Below are 6,342 nucleotides of genomic sequence, written 5' to 3'. Positions count from 1 at the left end.
TTCATAGGATACCCAAAGGAGACAGTTGGGTACACCTTCTATCACAGATCCGAAGGCAAGATATTCGTTGCTAAGAATGGATCCTTTCTAGAGAAGGAGTTTCTCTCGAAAGAAGTGAGTGGGAGGAAAATAGAAAACTTGATTAGGTAATTGTACCTTCTCCCTTATTGGAAAATAGTTCATCAGAGAAATCTGTTCCTGTGACTACTACACCAATTAGTGAGGAAGCTAATGATGATGATCATGTAACTTCAGATCAAGTTACTACCAAATCTCGTAGGTAAACCAGAGCGAGATCCGCACCAGAGTGGTATGGTAATCCTATTCTAGAGGTCATGTTACTTGACCATGATGAACCTACGAACTATGAGGAAGCGATGATGAGCCCAGATTCCGCAAAATGGCTTGAGGCCATGAAATCTGAGATGGGATCCATGTATGAGAACAAAGTATGGACTTTGGTTGGCTTGCCCGATGATCGGCAAGCCATAGAAAATAAATGGATCTTCAAGAGGAAGACGGACGCTGATAGTAGTGTTACTATCTACAAAGCTAGAATTGTCGCAAAAGGGTTTCGGCAAGTTCAAGGTGTTAACTACGATGAGAGTTTCTCACTCGTATCTATGCTTAAGTCTGTCCGAATCATGTTAGCAATTGCCGCATTTTATGAAATCTGGCAAATGGGTAAACAAAACTGCATTCCTTAATGGATTTACTAAAGAAGAGTTGTATACGATGCAACTAGAAGGTTTTGTCGATCCTAAAGGTGTTAACTAAATATGCTAGCTCCAGCGATCCATCTATGGACTGGTGCAAGAATCTCGGAGTTGGAATATACGCTTTGATAAGTTGATCAAAGCATATAGTTTTATACAGACTTATGGTGAAGCCTGTATTTACAAGAAAGTGAGCGGGAGCACTACAACATTTCTGATAAGTATATGTGAATGACATATTGTTGATCGGAAATAATGTAGAATTATTCTGCAAAGCATAAAGGAGTGTTTGAAAGGAGTTTTTCAAAGAAAGACCTCGGTGAAGCTGCTTACATATTGAGCATCAAGATCTATAGAGATAGATCAAGACGCTTGATAAGTTTTTTCAATAAGTACAAACCTTGACAAGATTTTGAAGTAGTTCAAAATGGAGCAGTCAAAGAAAGAGTTTTTGCCTGTGTTACAAGGTGTGAAGTTGAGTAAGACTCAAAGCCCGACCACGGCAGAAGATAGAAAGAGAATGAAAGTCATTCCCTATGCCTCAGTCATAGGTTCTATAAAGTATGCCGTGCTGTGTACCAGATCTATTGTATACCATACACTGTGTTAAGAGAGGGAGTACAATAGTGATCTAGGAGTAGATCAATGGACAACGGTCAAAATTATCCTTACTGGAATAAGGATATGTTTCTCGATTACGAGGTGACAAAAGGTTCGTCGTAAAGGGTTACATCGATGCAAGTTTTGACACTGATCCAGATGACTCTAAGTCTCAATCTGGATACATATTGAAAGTGGGAGCAATTAGCTAGAGTAGCTCCATGCAGAGCATTGTTGACATAGAAATTTGCAAAATACATGCGGATCTGAATGTGGCAGACCGTTGACTAAACTTCTCTCACAAGCAAAACATGATCACTTTTTGGGTCTTAATCACATAGTGATGTGAACTAGATTACTGAATCTAGTAAACCCTTTGGGTGTTAGTCACATGGAGATGTGAACCAATCACATAAAGATGTGAACTATTGATGTTAAATCACATGGCAATGTGATCTAGATTATTGACTCTAGTGCAAGTGGGAGACTGAAGGAAATATGCCCTAGAGGCAATAATAAAGTTATTATTTATTTCCTTATATCATGATAAATGTTTATTATTCATGCTAGAATTGTATTAACCGGAAACATAATACATGTGTGAATACATAGACAAACAGAGTGTCACTAGTACGCCTCTACTTGACTAGCTCGTTAATCAAAGATGGTTATGTTTCCTAACCATGGACAAAGAGTTGTTATTTGATTAACGGGATCACATCATTAGTTGAATGATCTGATTGACATGACCCATTCCATTAGCTTAGCACCCGATCGTTTAGTATGTTGCTATTGCTTTCTTCATGACTTATACATGTTCCTATGACTATGAGATTATGCAACTCCCGTGTGCCGGAGGAACACTTTGTGTGCTACCAAACGTCACAACGTAACTGGGTGATTATAAAGGTGCTCTACAGGTGTCTCCAAAGGTACATGTTGGGTTGGCGTATTTCAAGATTGGGATTTGTCACTCCGATCATCGGAGAGGTATCTCTGGGCCCTCTCGGTAATGCACATCACTGAAGCCTTGCAAGCATTGCAACTAATGAGTTAGTTGCGGGATGATGTATTATGGAACGAGTAAAGAGACTTGCCGGTAACGAGATTGAACTAGGTATTGGATACCGACGATCAAATCTCGGGCAAGTAACATACCGATGACAAAGGGAACAACGTATGTTGTTATGCGGTCTGACCGATAAAGATCTTCGTAGAATATGTAGGAGCCAATATGGGCATCCAGGTCCCGCTATTGGTTATTGACCGGAGATGTGTCTCGGTCATGTCTACATTGTTCTCGAACCCGTAGGGTCCACACGCTTAAGGTTTCGATGACAGTTATATTATGAGTTTATGAGTTTTGATGTACCGAAGGAGTTCGGAGTCCCAGATGAGATCGAGGACATGACGAGGAGTCTCGAAATGGTCGAGACGTAAAGATCGATATATTGGACGACTATATTCGGACATTGGAAAGGTTCCGAGTGATTCGGGTATTTTTCGGAGTACCGGGTAGTTACGAGAGAAGCAATGGGCCTTGATGGGCTTTAGTGGGAAGAGGAGAAAGGGCCAAGGGGCTGCTGCGCCCCCCTCCCCTCTGGTCCGAATTGGACTAGGGAAAAGGGGGCCGGCCACCTCTCCTTCTCCTCCACTTCCTTCTCCCTTTCTCCCCTCTTGGTGGACTCCTACTAGGACTTGGAGTCCTAGTAGGACTCCACATCCTGGCCGCACCAATTGCCTTGGCCGGCCTCCTCCTCCTCCATCCTTTATATACTGAGGCAAGGGGCACCCCATAGACACAAGTTGATCTTCGTGATCGTTCCTTAGCCGTGTGCGGTGCCCCCCTCCACCATATTCCACCTCGGTCATATTGTAGCGGTGCTTAGGCGAAGCCCTGCGATGGTAGAACATCAAGATCGTCACCACGCCGTCGTGCTGACAGAACTCCTCCCCGACGCTTTGCTGGATCGGAGCCCGGGGATCGTCATCGAGCTGAACGTGTGCTAGAACTCGGAGGTGCCGTAGTTTCGGTGCTTGATCGGTCGGGCCATGGAGACGTACGACTACATCAACCAAGTTAATGCTTCCGTTGTCGATCTACAAGGGTACGTAGATCACACTCTCCTCCTCTCGTTGCTATGCATCACCATGATCTTGCGTGTGCGTAGGAATTTTTTTGAAATTACTACGAAACCCAACAATAGGTCCATGGTAAACTACTCATGCATCATCGGCAGGGTAGGAAGGATGATGAAGAACCTCTCCGTGATCGTTTTCCCCTCCGGTAGAGTGCCAGAAAAGGCCCCTAGATTGGACCTCATGGTTTTGGAACTTGTGGCAGCGGAAAAAGTATTTCATGCACTCCCCTGTATGTTTCGGGATTTTAGAGTATTTATAGAGGCGGAGGTAGGTCAAAAGGAGGCTCGTGGACCCCACTATCCACCATGGGGCACTAGAGGCCCATGGCATGCCCTGGTGCTGGGCTGCTCCTTCATCTTCTGGTTCCCTCCAAAGATTCTAGGGTCTCTTATTGCCAGAAAAAATCTCCAAAAAGTTTCATGGCATTTGGACTCCGTTTGCTACTGATATTCTGCAAAGTCAAAAACAAGCAGAAAACAACAACTGGCACTGGGCACTAAGCTAATAGGTTAGTCCCCAAAAATGATATAAATTTGCTTGTAAATGTATATAGAACATCAAAGATTGATAATATAATAGCATGGAACAATCAAAAATTATAGATACATTGGAGACGTATCAGTTTGACACGTACTCAAAATGGAAAAGATTTGGTATTTGTTGTTGTGGACCGATTCTCTAAGATGGAAAACTTTATTCCATGCAACAAGATAGACGATGCTTCACATGTTGCCAATCTCTTTTCTAGGGAAATTTTGCATCTACATGGAGTGCCCAAGAATATTGTGTCGGATCGCGACATCAAGTTCCTTAGCTACTTTTTGAAGACACTTGCGCCAAGCTTGGAATCAAGCTCTTATTCTCTTCGGCATACCATCCACAAACCGATGGCCAAACGGAGGTCACGAATCGGATGCTATCTACTCTCCTACACATGTTAATCAAGAAGAACAACGAGGAGTGGGAGGAGTGCTTACCCATGGTCGAGTACGCCTACAATCGCGCAAGACATTCGACTACCGGCAAGTCCCCCTTCAAGGTCGTCTACGGTTTCAATCCTTTCTCCCCATTATGCATTCTATCACTACCACTACAAGAGCGCATCAATATGGACATGAGTGCACGAGCGAGCTATCTCAAGAAGGTGCGTGAAGATACATGGAACGCCATCAAACTCCAAGTACAATGACACGCAACCAAGATCAAGATCAACAAGCAACCCATGATATTCATCATTCGAGATCTTGTGCGGCTACATCTCCGCAAGGAACAATTCCCCAACGAGCGCAAGTCCAAGCTACTACCACGAGCCGACGGACCCTTCAAGGTTCTTTCCCACTACAACAACAATGCATACAAGATCGACATACCACGCAACAAGTACAATGTGAGCGACGTCTTCAACTTCAAGGATCTATCTCCATACCATTGTGATGAGGTTTTCGATCCGAGGTTGGATCTTTCCCAAGGCGGGGAGATGATGCAGAGCATCCCAGGTCATTCCCATGGGCCTACCGTCGTCTCACCAAGTGCCAAGTGGATCCATGACACGTGCACGTGAAAGAGCTCTTGAGACCAAGGTGATACCACTCCTCTCGCAACTCCCTTTCGAATCACACGAGACATGTCTACTACCTCAAGCGGAAACACTTTTCATACCTAGGTACCAAGGAACTAGCCATGGAGAAGCTAAGGAACAAGTACGATCAAAGGAGAGAAGCAATCGCAAAAACGGAGAAGAAAAAGGACAAGTCAGGACTTGCCCGGACGATCTGGAACGCCGTCCGGACGATCCGGACCTTGGCCCGAATGATCCGCCTAATGCACCCGAAGACTACAACAGCCTCCTCGATAAAGCTGGATCATCCAGACGCCGACCCGGATCATCCGAACATCTGAAGCTTGGATCATCCGGACAGTGCCTGCGTGCATGATTTGGGACGAAGCCCATGTACCCCTTCGCACCCCTAGACTATATATACTCCTTCTCCTCCACCATTTTATGGTTAGCATTGTGATAGCTCATTTTGGAGATAGAGACTTGCTCATCCACTTGTACCCCTACTCCATTGGAGACCAAGGCCTCCTAGGAGAAGATCCCCCAAGTGGATTCAAGACCCCCTTGTGGGAAGATACCCTAGTGGATTCAAGACCTCTTTCCTCACGGATTGGGATGAACTAGCTACCATGTATCCTCCTTTGTTGGATTTGGACCTTTGTCACCCCTTTGTGCATGTGGATTTAGCATACGTGTGATCGGATCTCGTTGATTTGAGTGTTTCCCCTCTCTTTTGTTCATCGTGTTCTTAGGGAATTCCCCTCCAAATCATGAAAGATCGACCATTATGGTTCCACCCTACATCAATTTGCTTGTTCGGTTGGTTGCAGTGAGCCTCTGTCCAGTTTTCAATGGTTATATCTGGTTGTTATACTGATCATATATGCCTTGTTTATTTTAGTTATTCACAATGTGATGTTCATTATGTGCAAGTCGGAACTGTGCAGTTCCATTTCATCAATACCAGTTTGAACGACTATATTTGGTTCCTGTTATGCCTAGTGTAGTTACATGCCCTTTATTTCCATTTTACACATTTATCCATTGTGTTGTTTAAGCATGAGCTATGTTCTATTCATTATTAACAATACCAGTTTGAATTACAATATTTGGTGTCTATTAAGCCTGTTGTAGTTAACATTCCCTTCCATCTTTTATCTGCTTTAACAACATGCTGAAACCAACACATTCAAGCTATCATTTGGAGATGATGTTGTTTACCTTGGCTATATTTGTTTAATGTTAAGGTTGTTGTACGTATCATGCCTTTCCATGTACTTATGTAGGAAAACAATGGGAGTGACTAGCATTTTCCGCTGAGATTGA

This window comes from Triticum dicoccoides, chromosome 5A (genome assembly GCF_002162155.2).
Source record: "Triticum dicoccoides isolate Atlit2015 ecotype Zavitan chromosome 5A, WEW_v2.0, whole genome shotgun sequence".
In the NCBI taxonomy this organism is placed as follows: Eukaryota; Viridiplantae; Streptophyta; class Magnoliopsida; order Poales; family Poaceae; genus Triticum; species Triticum dicoccoides.
This window is presented reverse-complemented; position numbering follows the sequence as displayed.